Genomic DNA, 20,260 nt, shown 5'->3' with positions numbered 1-20,260 from the left:
GTGTGTGTGTGTCACTCTTGATTTTCTCTCTCCCTCCCTTGTGTGCTAGGCGACTGTACTCACGGTCGTCATCTTTGTCGGCGTTCCAGGTGGAGCACGGCGTAGATGAGCATCAGGAATACTTGCAGTTCCGGTTCCATGGCGGTGCTGTTCTTCTCTGTGTCTCCGATTGTGATTCTTTGCTCTTCTGTGAAGTTTCTGTCAGACTTTTGATGCCGTTGGTACCGCCCCGGAAAGAATGGTGGATTGAACGGTCAAAATATGGTGGGCAGTACTTTGTCTTCCACCTGGCTGTTGTTGGCTACCGCTGTGGTGAGTGTTGTTAACACTCTGGCGGTTGGTGTGGTACATCAGCTCTCTATGGGAGTTTTCTCTGACATGGTCATAATTTGACAGCAATTACTGCCAGCCTGTTGGCGGTATTACCTCCACTTTATCACTCACCGCCAAGGTCATAATGAGGGCCTTAGTCCTATAGCTGCAGCATTGAACGCCTGCTAAGAGCTGTGGCCACATTGAGTGTTAGTATTAAGCAGTGCAAAAGCATTGTCATAGGCCACCCACTGAAATATTTTTATCCCCCATTCAATGGAGATTTTGCTCACCCGTACTAAGACCCAATATTTAACCAATGCAGATTTGACCTGCTCTGAGCAAATCATTTTAGGTTCTTCTAATGTCAATATAAAGAGATGCAATATTCTAAATGTGTCGGCTCTTTTGCCAGATCCCGTTTAAAATGCAAGTAACCATGAAGATGATGTTGAGCATGACTTCTTCTTTTTAAAAATGTTTTTATTAGCAATTTCATGTTCTCAGAGACACAGGTGGTTATTCAATACAGTATTAGGTGAGCAGGTAAGTAATCACTTTGGGATCCCAACCGCTATGGACTACAGGAAAAATCATATATGCAGATATAACATATTGAAAACTTGTACATTTTGCCTGCCTGAGAAAGTGTCAAAGCTTCGTGGGATGTAGTGATCCTTCTGGGCAAGTCTCTGCTTCACAGTTTTCAATCATGAATTAGCCAACATCTACCAATGTTTCTAGTGCAGTTTCTCTGGACAATTAACAATTAGGTAATAAGGTAACTGCAACAACTGTAACCATGGCTAGTCTGGGTTTATCATCATTTAATGGGATCCTCAATATGTTGTGTAGTGGCATATCTTGTTGATTTGGGGGTATGCAGGACGTGGGATGGTACACTACTCTATTGGAAAAGTAACTCACCCACAGTGTTAATGTCTGTTTTCATGCAGAGAGGGAGCAGTACTCCAGTGTGGGTTCAGTTTGTTGAGTTGGGGGTATGCAGGATGTGGGATGGTACACTCCTCTATTGGAACAGTAACTCACCCACTGTGTTAATGTCTGTTTTCATGCAGAGAGGGAGCAGTACTACATTGTGGGTTCAGTAGATAACCCTGTGTCCCTGCTGTCTCCAGGTCATTGCCTTCCCACTGCAGGGGCCAGTGGTCTGTTTTACAGGTCTGTGGTCAGAGGCTGTGAAGGTTGGGTGGATCCCGAGAACTCACATCACTTAGGTCCTCTAGCATGTCACCCCAAAGTGCTATATCCCTCTCAGCTGCGTGCTCGTCCGTACGAACCATCTTCATTCATATCTCCTCAGAAATTCTCTAACACTAAGTCCAACAGCACAAAGCAGTAGTGCATTTTCTTTCCTCTTTTAGGAGGGGAAGTATGTGTAAGAGGAAGTGTTTTGGTGACAGTTCAATCTGTAGTGTTATGATTTCTCTCAGGGTGTCAACGACAACAGTCCAGTGCACACATAATTGCATGCAGTCCCAAGTCATGTGTGGGAATGCAGCTAGTGTATGCCCACAACAGGGACATCTGGGCGCATGTGTATGGTAAATTCTATGGAGCCTTTGGCGTGTAAGGTATGTTCAATGGAGGTAATGGAATTGAGTTAACTTAAAGCAAGCATTACTCGTCACTTCTCAGACCTGTGCAAAGGCTCTCCGCCACCCCTAGTTGCTGAGGGGTGTATCCAGGTACAGGGCCCATCTGTTTTGTACTATCACTGTGTCTAGCCTGCAATCAGATTTGAGGGCTTTATAGATCTGAGATGTCAGTCCTCTATTGTTTTCGGGGTCCATAAGTGTGCACAGAGTTTGTGAATCTGACGGTTCCTCTGGAAAGGAGGGCAATAGGCCCCTAATCATGTATGAAATGTTAGTGAATTGCAAAACCTGTCCCGGGGGTAACTTGAAGATGTCCCACCCCTTGTTAAGTGTCAGGAACTCCCCCTGCTGGTACAGCTCACCCAGCCTCCATCATACCATTTGTGGGAGAACTGTCTCATGTAAGGGGCAAATTTTAGTACCACAGTGGCAGCCTGTTCCCAGATCTCTGCGACCTGGTGGACCAGGAAGGGAGCCTCACCCAGGACTCCCTTTTCCTCACTAGGTATCCTGTAAGGTCATTGACTCCTGCCCTATCCCTCAGCAAATCCTTCTCAGTGGTCATTTCATCTGCACACCACTGTACAGTGTATTGTATGAGGCTGGCATAGTAATACAATTGCAGGTCTGGAACCCCTAGTTTACTTAGCTCTGAGTCCAGTTTTAATATGTCCAATTTCACTCTACTCCGCTATCCTCCCCACATAAGGAAAATCAGTAGTTGGTCAAGTTTTTTAAATGTGGTCCAGGGGATGAGATAGTGTAAATTCTGCAGCATATACAGGCAGCGGGGAGGAGAACCATTCTGCTCAGGATTACTTTACCCATGACGGAGAGTGGAAGTTTGTTCAAGAAGCCAATGGAGTTCTCTAGATGTCGTATATTGGTTCCCATGTTTAGATCATAGTAGGCAGGTTTGTTGGGTGTAACTAGGGTGCCTAAGTATTGGACATGGTGACACTGCCAAGTGAGTGGTGTCTGCGGGAGGTCTGCATTGACCTGATCAGCAAGTCCTGCTATTGGGAAGTGTAGTGTCTTGCACTGGCTAAGGTGCAGTCCTGACATTGCTCCAACCTCCACTAAAATATCTAATAATATTGGCACTGATTGTTGAGGATTCATCACGTAAACCAAAGTATTGTCTGCATTGAGGGAGACAATGTGTGTGCACCCTCCTACAGCCACCCCCATCTCACCAGCTCCCTCTTCAAATTTTGTGCCTGAGGCTTTAGCACAATAGCAAAGAAGAGCGGCAATAGTGGGCAGCCTTGCCTGGTCCCTCTTACAATTTGAAAGGCATCAGAGGCTTCCATGCCCACGTGTACAAGCGCAAGCAGGCGAGTGTACAGGAGGCAAATCCAGGTGAGAAATTCAGGTCCAAACCCCATCTCTTCCAGGACCATCCACACATACTTCCACTTAACAGTATCAAATGCTTTTTCTATGTCAAGCGCTGCCATGGCCGCGAGAATGACGTCCCCTGACATTGAGTGAAGCACGTGCGGCAGCCGCCTCAGGTTCATATGGGTCCTCCTACCAGGCATGAATCCACATTCGTCTTTGTGCACCAAGTGGGATATGACCTGCTTTAGCTGTGAGACAAGGACCTTGACTAGGATCTTGGTATCTGCACAGAGTATGGATAAGCTCCTATATCAGCTTGATTCCTCCAGTTCCATGCCAGGCTTATGGAGCATAATGATCCATGGCTCTTGCTTATATTATGGTAAGAAGTCCAGTCATTTAGATTCCCAGAGGGTGTTGAGTAAATAGGGCAACAGTAGGTTCCCGTAGGTCTGGTAATATTCCATGAGCAACCCGTCCGGGCCAGGGGCCCTTTGGTGCATCATGGCTCCAATTGCCTCTTTAGCTCTTCCAGATGGATTTCCTCACCTAATCCCTAACATTGTGCCCCTCTGAGGTGAGGGAGATTTAGTTTTGCCAGATAGGTTTGTGTTTCTGCTATTGTAGGGCTCCTTCCCCTAGCGTAGACAGTCCTCAGGTGGTCTGTCAGTAGTGTGTTAATGTCATTTTGTAAGGTCACTCTCCCACATCTGTTCTCTTCAGGGGCAATATGAGAGGGGCGGTCTCTCCCGTTGCAAAAACCAGGCCAACAGTTGTCATCCTATGTAGTAGTTGTCGATAATCATGTGTCATCATCTTGTCGAGTCTGTCCCATAAGTCTGCGATGCAGTGACGGTCATGTAATTCAGTTTCCTGAAGTTTGCCAGTGGTTGATTGTGCCCGCTGTATGGTAGCAAGGCAGTTCTTTGCCTCCTTGAGGTCTAGTTCTAATCGTCGACAGTTGCTGAACATCTGGAAAAGACAATCCTCTCTTGTGACAACCTTTAGGGCATCCCAATAACCAGTTTGTGGTAAAATATCCCTCTATTACTTTGCCAAATTCCTCTCTGAACATGGAGCCCCTTAGGGTCTCCAGTATTAGGCACCAGAGTGGGACGGAGGCCTGTGTCCCCCCACTTGCCATACCATTGACACTGAGGCATCATCACACAGGAACCTGCCCATGATCAGAGCATTAGTAATTGATGGAACAATTTCGCATGGCACAAGGAGTCTGTAAAGTCGGCTAAATGTAGATTTGGTGGTGGTATAGCATGTGTCTTCTTGTGTGTCCAGATGCAAGGCCTCCTATATGCCAGTGCATTGTAGCTAGACTGTCACTGTCCAGAGAGATCAGATCAAGTGTGGTTTGATTCTAGTCTTGAGGGGGTGAATGTCCATAACTCCATTAAGACCACAATTAAAATCCCCTGCCCACATTTGGGGTGTCCCCACATAGGGGGTCAATTAATTTTCTATTGGGGGGAAATAAATCACCATCATCAGTTTTCTGGTTTATACGTTTAACAGCCATATGTCTAATCTGTTTAGTTCACCATATGTCAGTAGGTATTGGCTGTTGGCATCCGCCTGGTATCCCTGAACATTCCAAGTCAAGAACATTCCAAGTCAACATGTAGTTGTATAATACCCAACAAATCTTATGTGGGTGTCAGCGTTGTTGTCCTGATCAGTGCATATTAGGCCACACTAGCCATGTCTTCCCCACCATCACTGGGTAGACATATAGGAACAAACTGTGTATCCCCAACCATTTCTAGATTCCTTCCCCTTACTTCATCAAACATCAAACAATCTAACGTTGGACAGACATAACAAAAAATGAACTGTAGAATTGGAATACGCAGTGTACATTCTAGATTCTATCTGCATCCCATTCATACTTAACATGCCCCCAACCATAACAGCCAAAATTCTATGCACAAGTGGGTGCCAATCCCCTCAATCAGTGGGGTCCGCACTCCTATCCCACCCAGAGTGCCAATTAATTCACTCACTTCCAGCCGTACTACCAACATTCAACCTCACTCGCCATTTCACGTCACAAACTGCTTAGCCTGCGCACTCAGTCAGTAATCACATCAGAGTTATCTTTGTAAGGGATTTTGTGTGAGCATCCAGTCAACAGGAGTAAACCCCCTACGTAGGGTGCAACCTGAGTCTATGCCCTCAGATCAGTGATTTTGTCATATCAGTGGCCCATTGTGGAGTGGGACAGGCCATTGAAATTGTGATTGGAGTGGTACCTCTACAGGCTGTCCTGATCACCCAATATTTCCCGGTCTCAGGAGCAGAGATGTAGGTCCTCTATCATCAGCACCCAGGGTTGCGACCTCCTCAACCAGAGACTTGGACCTTTCTCTCTCTAGCCTTAATCCTTCGGGGTCCAGGCTGGGCCTGTGCTGCTCCCCCTTTGGGTGCTGGAGGCCTTGAAAGCAATTGTTCAATCTTGGCATACTATCACCCCATGGGCAGGCCTACTCACTGTGTGAGTGCAGTGCTAGTATGCAGCTATCACTGTATACTTCAAGCCAATCCCAGGCAACCTCAGGAGTGGTGAGGAATTGAGCTTGGTCCATGAATATTACATTCAATTTTGCAGGTTATAGCAACATGAAATGCAGCCCTATCATTCTGAGTTTCGGTTTGTATGCTCCCAAATGAGGCATGGAGTTGTTGGACTTGTAGTGAGTATCATGTCATTGGAGCGTTCAATAGCTGCTAATATCTGCACTCCTGATGGCTCTTCTTATTGGTGCAATCCCAGCTCAACTGGTGTGTGGAGAGGGGGCGAGGTCCTCCCCACTTGAATTCCGGGAGTAATGTATTCAACTAATTTGTTATGCTGGGTGTTTCTAAGTGTCCTGTCCTTTTTTCGTGGTATCTGCAGGAAATGTCTATCTGTGTGTAGGGTATTTAGTGATTTTCCATGATTATGACATTCACGGAGCAGGCAATGGTTCTCTTAGTTGAGGAGCAAGCCCTGATGGATCAGGGGCAGACACAGGGGGCCACAGTGCACTGGTCTGTCAAAGCCAGAGGCCAGTAATCCAATGCTCCGCCAGCAACTCTGCAGTCCCTCAGGGGTTGGACACCCCCAATTACAGCTGATAGGGTATCAACTCTCCCTCGGATGGTCCCCAGCCCGGCCCACACAAACCACAATTCTGACTAGGTGGGGTATGAAAAAGTGTGCTCTTGTAGCTGGGTGGGTGCAGTGTCTGGCTCCCATGCCGCCGAAGGAAGGTGAGCCAGAGAAAGCCAAAAATTCTGCAGGTCCTCATGGGGGCCATGGGAACTCACTCTGACCCCACGTTTCCACAAAACTTGGCAGATGAGTACCGCTGCAATGTGGGACCACGTGTCCCCCACCACATCTCAATGCAGAGGTTTAACTTTGCTGCTTGAGCTTGCCCCCGGGCCCAGGTTGTCAATCCAAGGCTCCTGGCCCCAGTGACAACACTACCCTGTCAGCGACCCTGTCAGGCGGTGGATCAGCGTGCCTCTGAGCGCCATCCTGGTAAATCACTCCTTTAGCGCCAGCAGGGCCAGGCCTATAGTTGAGCCCAGGCAGGACTCCCACTATGTGAACGCCTCACAGAGGTCTCCCCTTTGTGAAGAAGCAGGCAGGTCCCCCATTACCCACTGACCACTTACTGCTCCACCACATGACAGGGTCTCCCCATCTTCTGCTCCTTTTCACCTCCAGTATAACAGTGAGTTCTCGCCAGATCACGGTCCCTGTCCTGCCGGTGCACAGGCCACAGCCGCCTTTCTTCCCTGGCAGTCTGAGGGCCGCAACTGCCTGGCCCGATCAGTCCCCATGTGGGAGAGATCCTGGATTGATCTGCCAGCCCAGTACTGCCGCGGCTGGTGGTCGCGCTGTGGGTTTCTCCATGAGCCTGAATGGGCATATTGTGCTGCTACACAGCGGCATCCCAGGGCCCTCACGCTGCAGTGTGAGTAAGAGTATGGGTTCATCTACAGGACAAGGGTGGTCACCAGGCGCTTAGTGAGCTACCCCAGCTATGCCAGAATATCAAGGGTGCATATTTTTGGGGCTAGTAGCTGCTGGTATGCAGGATGTTGAAGGATTACTGTGGGGCTATAGCGGAGTTTATGGAAAAGTAATCTGCTCGGTCCCCCGAGCATGACCTCTTAATGTGAATGAACTGTGCACCAAACCAAGACACGATATTCAAAGTGTCCGCTTGGATGAAAATGACTTCAAGCCTGATTATGAGTTTGGCGGCCAGTCGACTGGGATGGCGGTATCTGACCCCTGTCAGGATGGCAGTGAGACCGCAGTATTACGAGTCATGCTGGCCTATAAGCAAAGACCACTGCGGTTCTACCGGCACTACCAAGCAGCACAGAACGCCACAGTTACAAAGCAGCACAAACAGGTCGGCGAAATATGTGTTTCCACTTGACACATTATGAGGTTGCACAATGCCAATGTGACCATGGAGTTCTAACCACCATGTCTCAGAAGGCAGGAACGGGGGAGTATAAAGGGGGACACTCACCTGCAGGCAGCCTTGCACATCAGTGCCACCATGGAGCTCATCACAAACATCCTGGTGCTGCTGATGATCATCGAAGGAGCACAAAGTTATTGCCGCTGTAGGTGTAACCGACCTACCTGTGTCATTAACCTTAGTATATTGAAGCACTGTCATCCACATCATATGGGGGGTCACGCTAGGAGCACCAAGTACAAGTCTCATCATGTACACAGTGCAAATCATACATGAAGACAGACACATTACAGGCACAATAAGCCCCCCTACGCAAGGTCACTAACACTGTACAGCAACACTACACAAAAACACAAGTCCACACATTTCAGGCATAGGGAAAGTGAAGGCTAAGCAACTTTGTCTCATATACCACCAACAACACACAAACATTACATCTACCAGTACAGCTCACACACTCACTGTCATCACATACAGGGACTGTCATCACATACGGGACACATATGTATTGATGTGGTATGGAACACAAACACCACTCCCAGTAAACAGCTATGCAATGGGCATACACGTCACACATATCACAGCACAATGGAAGGACAATGGCATACACAATTGACAGAGAGACAACTAGACAAAGAACAATTTGCCAACAATACTTGCACAATATGGATGTAGCCATCAGGAGCAGTCATGGAAGGAGGCTGCACTGGGACACATATCACTTTACACAAGCCCCTAAAACAGAATGTACACAGGCAATGGCCCTACATGTGTCTCATGGACACACAGTACTAGATCCAAATGACATGCCCATCTGCACAATCTGTAAGTGCAAGTCGACAAAGTACATACAACTCCAACAGCATGGGACATACATCTACAGGAAATAGCTGCAAGGTACACACAGCTAAATAGTCACATGCACACTCAAATGCAAACAAAGATAGCACAACTAAACATACAACATGTCTTCACAAACAAAACTTAAGCTGACACACATCACATGAATACATAAGCCATATCAGGGGGACAAGTCTAACACCATACATGCTCACATTGGACAACACAAGATGAAATACTTACCATAACAAATAGTACACAATGCCATGACACCACCATTGCATTTACACCCACATATCCATGCATTCAACATATACCCTTGTCTTGGGGGACACCAGCACTGCCCACAAATCAGATACTGCAAACAACAGCAAATGGAGCAGAAAGCAGGCTCAAGCACACTCCATTGTAGCCACATACAGAAGTCATTAAAGAACATAACGGTAGAAAAGGAATTGCAGGACAAATGTATACCCAAAAAGCAACTCTTTGGGTTTATTGACTGCAAACTAGGAAAAGTATAAGGCCATTGGCCACTCCAAATATATGTCCAGAATAGCACAGTATTGTGTCAACACTTGACTCCTAAGTTCCATGCAACTTCCACTGGAAGGGGCATCAATGAGGTTGACAGGTACCACAGGGATAATTCAGGGGGAGGGGTCAGATTTGGGGGGTTAGCTTGGGTTTGGGAGGTATGGTTTTCTTTTTGGGAGGGGTGGGCTTCTTCTTGGGGGAGGAGAGGTATGGGTGTTCACATGTCGGGCAGGGGAGGCCTGGGAGGTGGAAGGGAGGGTCTGGGAGCTGGGTGGGGGGACTCTGGTGTTTGGGACGGGGGGTGGAGGGAAAAGGGCAAGGTCTAGGTCAAAAATAAAAAGTTTCTTAGTGACAAGGGGACGGTCAGCAGAAGGGGGTTTGAATTTGAAAGTCAAGGGAGTGGTAATGTGTGTGTTTGTGTGGATGTCATGGATTGTTCCTTCTGGGAGGTATGCTTTTGTGAGGTGTGTGTCTGCTGGGTGGGTGAGTGAGTGCATTTGTGTGTTTTGGAGGATTGGGAGGGTGCTGGGGGATGGAATGATAGATGTGTGTGTGGCTGATGCGGTGGTGATTGAGGGTTGGCAAGATGAGGTGGATGTCTGTGCGTCTGTAGTTGTAGTGTCTACAGGTGTGATACCTGTGGTAGATATCTTCGGTCTGCTGGTGTGGTGTTTGCGGGTATGATGGGTGGGTGTGTCAATGACAGTGTTGTGCCTGTTGGTATGCCTGATGTTGTGTCCGTCGGGCTGGTGGTGGTGGGTATCTGGGGAAGTCTTGACTGTTGCGTCTGTGGGTGAATGTTGTTTGCTTGTGTGCCAGTGTGTTTTGTGGTGCTTGTGTTTGTATGACCTGCTCTTGTATGTTGATATGGATGCATACGGATCTGTCTGAATGCTTTGGGAAGATAAGGGAAGGGGTACTTGGATTGGAAAGAGGGAAATGGAGGGAGGATGGAAGGTAGGCGGGTGACTGGTTGTCATCAGTGTGGAGGCCAGAGCCTGAAAAGATATTGGTAGGCCTGCCACTGCACCATAAATGTCTTCCAGGAATGGATTGGTTTGTTGCAGTTAGGTGGCCAATCCATGGATGGCATTCACAATGGCTCACTGACCCACAGAGATCATTCTCAGGAGGTGAATAGCCTCCTCACTGAGGGCAGCAGGGATAACAGGAGCTGCGGTGGAAATGCCTGTGGCAAAGGAGATGTACACCCTCTGAGGTGAGTGGGTAAGACCATCTCGGTGGAGAGCAACAGGGAGGGTGGTGATAGAATGGGGTGCAGACAAAGACGGTACTGGGGGATGCCTTGATGGGTCTGCCACCATTAGGGAGTGTCCACTGGGGGAAGAAACTGATGATGTTGATGATGATGTTGCTGTCTCACCTGTGGCATTCCCTTCACCCTCGGGCCACTGGGTCCCGCTGTGTCAGTAGTGTTTTGACCCGAGGTCCCATGGAAAGATGCTTCCCTTCTTGGCTCTAACCCGGCTCCTTCACTTGTCAGTGCTGTTGCTGCAAATACAAAGAGAAATAGGGTCATCACATGTCTCATCATCAACAACAATAAAGCTTTATTCGGTCAACAGGCCATTAAAGAAACACAATAATAAAGAATCATGATAGATAAACATATAAAAAACAATACATTCCCAGTTAAAACAGTTAAATAGCAAATCCACTTTAAAACACGATTACCCAATAAAAGCTCATAAATCAACCATGGCGCTCCCTATTTGCAGAACGTGTTGCGTATATGCCATGCTGCTACTAAAAACTCCCTAACGGCAATAATTAATGCACTAGACCCATGGCTTTTTAAAATTCTCAATGCTGTTGCACATTTTTTCACCCCCATTTCCCGACGAATCGTATGAATCCATTTGGGCCTTGAGGATGAATAAGTGGGGAAAAAAACATAAAAAACATAAAATGTTCGACTGTTTCTGGGGCACCACCGCACACAGGGCATATTTCGGAGGTAACAGTTTGTCCCCAACTTCAGGGGCAAAGACCCAAAATGAAATCTAGCATATAGGCCCTCATTCTAACCCCGGCTGTCTCAGACCGCCGGGGCCAGGGTCGGCGGGAACACCGCCGACAGACCGGCGGTGCCCCGCAGGGCATTCTGACCGCGGCGGTTTGGCCGCAGTCAGAAAGGGTAAACCGGCGGTCTCCCGCCGGTTTACCGCTGCCCTTAGAATCCCCCATGGCGGCGCAGCTTGCTGCGCCGCCATGGGGGATTCTGACACCCCCTACCGCCATCCTGTTCCTGGCGGTTCGCCTGCCAGGAACAGGATGCGGTAGGGGGTGCCGCGGGGCCCCTGGGGGCCCCTGCCGTGCCCATGCCAATGGCATGGGCACGGCAGGGGCCCCCGTAAGAGGGCCCCACAAAGTATTTCAGTGTCTGCCTAGCAGACACTGAAATACGCGACGGGTGCAACTGCACCCGTCGCACCTTCCCACTCCGCCGGCTCAATTCTGAGCCGGCATCTTAGTGGGAAGGTTGATTTGCCCTGGGCTGGCGGGCGGCCTTTTGGCGGCCGCCCGCCAGCCCAGGGCAAATCCCAAAATACCCTCAGCGGTCTTTCGACCGCGGAGCAGTATTTTGGTGGGGGAACTTCGGCGGGCGGCCTCCGCCGCCCGCCGAAGTTAGAATCACCCCCATAGTCCTTTGCCTAAAAGATCAGGTATCGAATCTAGAAAAGATTCAAACTGTGGGTACCATTTAAAATCAAAAAAACAATTGGTTAATCGGCAAGGGATTTACAGCAGATATAGTCATTCCTCACATGAGACCAATATACAGATTTCAGAACTTTTATGTGAGATTTCTCTAAAATATGGGGATTCTCCCAAAAGTCACATAGGCCCAAAGTGTGGAACCAGTTGGATACAGGCTTTACCCAAGGGATGGAGGCCAAATTTGACCTCCATAGCAGCTCAAGAAGTGAGGTCTTAAAAATCTCCAGTTCAGGGACAATCCAAAGCCTTACCCAGTATAATAAGGGTCTTTGGACAATTATATCGGCTATTCGGTTTAGACCCAGGTTTAAAAATATTGGGATCAGTGGAGTACTATCGGGGCACGCAACCAAAGCCCTCACAAAATTATTCTCACCACAGTTAGTCTAATGCTTTTGGTGTGTCCCCATACCCCCGCACCATAAACAGCAGCACCCTGTGCCTTGGCCACATAAATCTTAATCGCTGGGGATACAGTTTTAGAGGTCGTGCTCATAAAAAAGCACAAAATAGAGGCCGCTCTATGTTGTAGAAGACTCACACTTTTATTAATCTGATCCTCCCAACACAATTTGCTGGATAACCTCACACCCAGATAATCAAAAGTGCAACCTCATTCAAAGGGACTATGATAGTACATTTCTTGCGTGGTCCCGGGTGGAATACCATCAATTTGGTTTTATTAAAATTCAACTCTAGACCATAATTCTGGCAAAATAGATTGAATCTATCGACAAGGGTTTGAAGCCCCATTGGGGTCTTTGAAATAAGGAGTGAATCATCAGCAAATAGGAGAATGGGGATTTTCTGGGCATTTAGGGTGGGGGCATCATTCAAGCAGGAAAGCAAATCCTGTACCCCTCATTGATAAAAAGAGAAAACAAGAATGGGGCTAAAACACAACCCTGGCGTACTCCCCTACGAATAGGGATTTTCCCAGTCAGCTCACCTTGGTTGCCCCATCTCACTTGCGTATAAGTGTCTTCATGCAACCGTTTTAAAATTTGAATAATACTAACAGGAGTCCCTATTTTATACAACACTTCCCATAATTTATCCCAAGGTACCAAATAAAAAGCAGATCTCAAATCAACGAAGACAACATACAAGGGTTGCTTGGCGAGGATTACATATTTCCATTTTTAAATAGCCAGCCTAAATACCTGATCCACCGTACTAATCTTTGGTCGAAACCCTGTCTGCAGGGGTGAAAGGATCTGATGATCAGTGGCCCAACTGGTTAGTCTCCCCAAACGTTGTTTGCAAAAAAAAATTTGTACAGTGTCAATTAGACAAATCGGTCTATAATTAATTGGAAGGTTTGCAATGCCCTTTTTGTAAATAGGAAAGATTTCTGCCCCCCTCCACGTGGTCGGGATTGGGCCCCCTTTTGCTAATTGGTTCAAAAATAAATTTATGTACCAGGCCCAAATAACAGGTTCAGATCTATAAAGATCACCTGGGATCTTATCCAGGCCTGGAGCTTTACCTGGCTTAAGGGAATTGATTGCATCAAAAGTTTCCTCCAATTAGAAGTGGACTATGATCACACTTGAACAACAGTTCTGATTAGCAAACATGACCATGATGTCAAGTTGGCCCCACCAGCAAAGTCTACATAAGTGACCCATACAAGTACCATACTGTATGCAAGCCTGCCATCTGAACTGTCAACAGTTGCCCACAAGAAAATCAGGATCTCAAACAAATGCAGTTGCATTGCTGAAGTTGTGCAATCACAATGACCATTCAACCATCAGGAGACACCATCACCCTCAAAGCGCTGCCCCATGGAGCAGACCACAGTCACCAGTTGGCATACAATAGTAGGCCAATACAAAATCCATTTCCACAGATCCCACACAAGGTCATGCACACATCTATTTGTGACATACATGATGAACCTCCAATGAGGTCTGATGATACACAATCATGCCATGTTGATGACAACAGTACAATATCCTGGAGAAGGTGACATGGAATTACCCATGTCACACTGGAAACATGTCAACAGCATACACTCCACTAAGTGATATTTATCCCAATAGAGTCAGAGAGGTAGTACTACTGTTGTTCAGATAGGCCACACATTTGGCATGGAAATGAACATTGTAGACATCATGTGCAAGATGTCAGGGAGAGATGTCCCCAAAATACACCACACAGTAAATCAGCAAGCCCCAGTTTTATAACCACTAATGTCTGCCACCCCTTACAGGGAAATTTTCTGAGTGCTTCAGTAGAAGCCATTAGTCCATTGCATGTTGGAGAGACACAGAAAGTTGCAAGGACTTGTAGAAGGCCTTCAACATGTTGCCCAACAGGAAGCAACATCACTGTCCCCATTTTGCTCAGGCAAACCTAGATGTCTGTCTGTGGATGAATGCCTGTACCCAAACATGTGATCTTAACATAGCTACAAGTCATTCCATGCTGCACACCAACAGTCAGGTTACAAACCTACACCATTACACATGTGCAGTACACTTTTCTACCTGATGCCACATCAAGGGCATAGATACTCACATTATGGCTCTAAAGTCTAGGACTACCTGTCACGTCCCTCATTGTCACTGCAGTTGTACATGCCAACTATAATGCTATGATGGGTGAGGATATGTGTCAGCCAAAAAGCAATGGCGACACACTCCAGTCTGTCATACAACATGAAATGTACCCCCATTGTAAATGTACTTTTCTACAGTTTGCCATGTACATAGATCTCAGGGAATACAGACATCACCTCATCAACATAGGTAGACCATGCATGAAACTGCAGGTTACAAATGAAAGGGCCACATGCTAACATGTAGGCACAATGATTGCTGGCAACAGTGATGACACATAAATCATGTCAATGAACATTCCCCACTTGACAGTAGTGATGTATACCTGCATCCAAAGAACAAAGTAAGCCCTGTCACATGTATGTTTGGCACCTTCTCATTATAGACTGTAGTGAGGCACCAGCACCTATCATATGCTGAAGAAAACTAGCTTCCTGATGGCATATACCAACATATACAATCACCCAGTGGACAGTGATCCATCACCTACTTACATTTGGCCTGGAACACTGAGGAGTAGTGGTCTGTTGCATAGAATTTACACCCACTACAAAAACAAACAGTACATGATTGATCAATGTACACAGCCATATGTGGTCCCTGCAGAGCAAGTGGTTTGTAGATTTCACCCAGTTATGTCAGAGGTTCCTGATACAATAGGCAAGGCACATCAGTATACAACACATGCCATGCCAACACAAACAATCTTTTATCTACTGTGTGACACATGGCTCATCCCTTGGCAATGGGACAGGCAGGAATATTCCCTGTACTCACCCTCTTGTGCCTTTTGTGCTGCCCTCAAGCACCCATCAAGTTCCAAATAGGCCACTACCAACATGCAGGTCATTAGGGGAGTCATCGCCTGATGGACACCCCTAACCCATGTTGGGAGGATAGCCCCAGCTGGACCTATGTGATCTTCAGGGCCCAGCATCTCAGTTCCTCCCACCTTTTTCTGTAATGGGTGTTCTGCCGGCTTTGAACTCCCAGGGTCCACACGTTTGTGGCAATGGCTCTCCTTATCGCCCTCTTTTGATGCCCATTGACCTGCATTGGTGCAAAAGACAAATCAAGAGATTATGACTACAAGTCTCATCACAAATGGTTGAAAAACATATAGGTCAGAATCAGCAAGCTCAAACTTTCCTATTTGTCGAAACTCCTTAGGCATGAATGGACTCTCCGCTTACAATCCCTACAGGCTGCTGTCAGATTGCAAACTCAAACATCACACATGGGTAACAATAAAGGGAATGGAACGATGGGAACAGAAAGTGTCCTTGGGGATAATTGTGTAGCACACTGGCTAAGCTGTGCTGCCTGTCCTCAATGGTTTCATCTTGGATTAGTAGGTCAGGGTGAAACAAGATAGCCAAACTCATCTAGGATTTGGGCATGATCTGTGTGCTGCTCACTCCCAGGTGAATAAATCTGAAATGTGACTTATCAGGGAAGGGTATTTGATCAAGTCACCACTGGTGTGTTTTTTGATATTTGGAGAAACAGTGCCTCCCAGGAGTCAGAGTCATGTCACTATCTCCACTGCACATACTTGACTATTTATATCATGCAAGGTGTGTAGAGTTCATTTTGGTCTTCTCTACTAGATGGGTTTGGGCAAGTGAACACTGATCTTAGTTTTAGAGTATGTAGGACAGGGCTTATTGGGCTTAGCTTTTCGGTCAGTCCCACTGCTTCCCAGCATTTCACAAATTGTACCTACCCAGGTGAGTACACATCAATTGGAATTTCACAGACATGGATATTTATTATGTATGCAGATGGACCTTGAGCTTGTTTCTGGAGTGTAAGCCACATAGGCTCCTGGCCTTAGCAGTCCTGTTACTCCCTCCACTTCACACTCTATATAAACGGTATCCCCACATCTAAGTAACATGAAATAGACAGTTGGGACACTGTACTCTTTGATCGTATGTACACTGCTCTGGTGTTTGCAGTCAGAGTGACAGTGCCACCACTGAGTTGCTGTCAGGGACGTCTAAGTACTTGACACACCTGGCGAATGTCATCCCCCAAGGTGAGTACACTTCATTTGTGAGTTGACAGACAGGGTACCTGGCAAGGGTATACTGTGCTGGTATTTGGAGCTACAGAAACAGTGCCTGCTGGGAGTTGCAGTCTTGTCAGTCCCTGTAGTATGTACACTATGCATCTGTGAAACCTCCAGGTCAGTAGACTTCATTTGAGACTTGCCAGACAAGGGTATTTGAAGCAGTGAACACTGGGCTGGTGGTTGGATTCACAGACACAGGGTCTTCCTGGCCTTTGCAGTCCTGCCAGTCCCTGTAGTACACACACTATACATATGTGAACCCTCCAGGTGAGTAGACTTCAGTGGAGCCTTGCCAGACAAGGCTATTTGTTTCAGTGAACACTGGGCTGGTGGTTGGTGTTACAGTAACAGTGCCTCATGAGATTTGAAGTCCTGTCACCCCCTGTACTATGCAATCTATAGATAGGGATAAACCCCAGGTGGGTACACTTCAATTGGGAGTTCACATATTGGAGTATTTGGAGAGGAGAACACTGGGCCAGTGAATGGGCTGATAGTAAGTTAGGGAAAAGGTGAGCTGTGGGCATGCATTACATCTCATTAGTGTGACCTTTTTAGTGTTGTGACTTATCAGACTCTACTCCCTCAGGTATTCATGTCAAGCCCTCAATATTAAGGGTGGCCAATACCTTCTCCTCCCAGGGAAAGAGTTGTAATAGGACACTGGGAGGGGCACCACCATTCTTCTTGGCCTGGGATGAGAAATAAAACTCCAGAGTTAAAAGAGGAGCGAGTGCCTCAGAGATAGTAGGTGATATTTTTGGTACCATCATTTCATCAGTGGTAGCAATTTTGAATGATCTCAAGATTAGGAAGTTGTAAACCATAGTAGACAAGCTATCTACTGACACTGCAGAAGCTATATTATTAATGGACATAGAGATGGCTGCTATGAGATCAATCAAAACCATCTTGCATTATGCTTGCAAAGGCGGATGGAGTCTGTAAAAAGTTACACAAGCAACATTGCTGCTCTTACATACCTGACAATAGCAAGGAGAAAAGAAAGTACATTGTAAACATGACTGATTTGAAAAGAGACCTGAAAAGTTTGACAGCCACCGGTGCATGGGAAGCTATTGGAAGTGTTTTTTCAGTCTTTGGAAAATGGTTTGGCAACATGGAAAAAGGTAGGAACCATCTTGAGACCGTTGCTGATTGGGGTGTTGTGTGTCATAGTTACACTTGGATTTTACAAGATGTACAAGATATTAAAAGAGACAAGAGCTAAGACTAGACAGAAGCAAGAGAAGATAGAAATGGAAAAAGGAGTATCATTTATTATTGCAACCTCAAGAAAATGGAGAGTTACAACAGACCTTATCAGAATAAGACATCAAAATTCTGAATTGTCTCATTGAAAAGAGAATTTGACCTACTGAGATCGCCTATTTTGCCATCAAAGGAGGGTCTGATAGAACGCAAATTTTAGTGCTGTCCCTTGTGTTACCAAAGTCATTAGAAAGTGACAAGTTTAAGTTTATAAATGTAAATGAGAGAAAAACTCACATGGAAAGCTGCACTGACACACATCATTTTAAGTGTGCATTTCTTTTTATTTCAGAGTTCGACATAGGTGCCTTTTTAACTAAATGGCATGCTAGAAGGTTAAAGTTGATGTTGAAATGTAATTTAGACTCAAAGCTAATTGTGTTTGTGGAAACAATATTAGATATCTTGTCTTTAATGGAGAATAATGACTTTGTAAATATGTGCAAATGAGAAAAATGCAGTTATCAGTTATACCCAATTTAATGCAATAACAAAGCTTTTTTATTTAAAATAAAATGTATTACTCATACCGATGAAACATTAATGTTGTATTTAAATGTTTGCATATTATATGTGTTTTACTAAAAATTATTAAACCAAATGCATTTTTTATTTTTCCTTGTGTTAGCATAGCTGTGGCCTACAGAGCTTGCAGTTTGCAGTCATGTAAAAGTTTTGAATTATTTTTTCACATCATGAAGTATTCTTAAAAGGAAAATGTCAAACTGTTGCAACCTGGAATCTGGTGATTATTTTTATTTGGATGATGCCCCTTCAAAGTAATATGAACACCTTGGACAAACCGAAATTCTTTTTGTGAATTGATGTGCCCATGGACATTCAAACTTTCTTCAGAGCTAAACTGCCTTGTCTTGTTCAGTCCCAGAAGCATTCCTGATGCTTGCAGATAGAGCGGTCCGTAGTAATAATTTACCTGTATTCGGACGCTCTTTAGGCCGATGAATCTTTTGGCTAAGTGGGAACTCTCCGTACTCTTATATCGAACAATTGCATCAAATCAATAATCAATAACGAACATAAGCAATACCCTGATCAACATAACACTTAACAATTAATCCAGAATACATTTCGGCGAACCCTGACCTTTCAGTCAGGAATAACCACACCAGTTTATTCAAAGTTAGTGAATTTATTTCCCTATATTAACAAAGCTAGCACAATATAAATGTGTCTCAACACCAAATGATAAACATAAATGAACATTAATAGCTGTCCATAACGGCGAAACAGGTGCAATCTATGTAGCATTTGAATCACAAGACATTCGATAATAGCAATGCAAATCACTAATACGATAATCTGTAAAGAGCTAATTGCATACATTTAGTCAGCATAACAAGGTCTCAAATTGCATCGTGCAACAGAAGGAATCCTCATCTAACCTCAAATTAGCATCGGCATGTGGGACTTCATGCAAAAACAATTTAGCAACATTAATTTAGAAAACTCCTAACTAGGGATCTTGTCAAAAATCAGCAGTTGGTTACCTAAAAGAAACACAATGCAATTGTACAATTTCCTTTCATATTTACCAATTACGATCAGCATACAAGGAAGTCTTCGTCTCACAGGTACCGTTTCTCGATCAGCATGGGTACCGTTTCGATCGGCATAGGACGGGGCAAAGGGGCAGGGATGGATGGGGCAATTGCCTCACGGCAAGGTAAAACTACTACTTCATGCAAAGGGGATCAAAGTTAAAGTCTCTAGGGCAAGAATCATTTAAAGTCTCTTTCTCTCGATTAGAGAAAGCATCAAAGTCTCTTTCAAAATGGCGTCGCAGCAAGGTGGGCCATATTAGCTACGAAGTCTGCAAAATGGCGGGTATCGAGCTGGTAATGGCCTAATTTCTTCTCGTGCACCTGGTTTTTATAGACAACAGTTCAAATCCAGTAGGGTCTTCCATTGGAGGGTTCATAGGTTAGCTTCAAATTGTCCAATCAAAAACGACAGTTCTCAAGCTTTTACTTAAGCATACATTATCCTTGGAGATGGGTACGCAAGTTGCAACATTTTATACCAATTAGCTCACTTTCAGAGCCTCCATTGTCCGCACCTGCAGATTGACCTTGGAGTAAGGAGAGAAATATGCCAGGCTGGCATGAAACTTTAAGATAAGCATGTGAACAATCTCAGTGGAAAAGTACAGCTTCAAGCAAAAATACACGTTTAATAGCACATTGGAAAAATACGAGCATCTAAACCGTGAGACCAGGCAACTAGGCCAAAGCCTCCACTAAAGTTATGCTAAGCTAAAGCATTTCAAACAAGCAAATCATAGCACACGTTTACGATTATGTCGGATTAGTGCAATTCTAACACATCACGTTATATAAAGCACGCTTATAAATGTTGGCAAACTACTCTAAGGGCACATTTTGTCCCCGTACAATCTTTATTAGTTCGGTTAGAGTCACACATGATTAT

The sequence above is a fragment of the Pleurodeles waltl genome, chromosome 4_2 (assembly GCF_031143425.1).
Source record: "Pleurodeles waltl isolate 20211129_DDA chromosome 4_2, aPleWal1.hap1.20221129, whole genome shotgun sequence".
NCBI lineage: Eukaryota > Metazoa > Chordata > Amphibia > Caudata > Salamandridae > Pleurodeles > Pleurodeles waltl.
Note: the sequence above shows the minus strand (reverse complement) of the source record.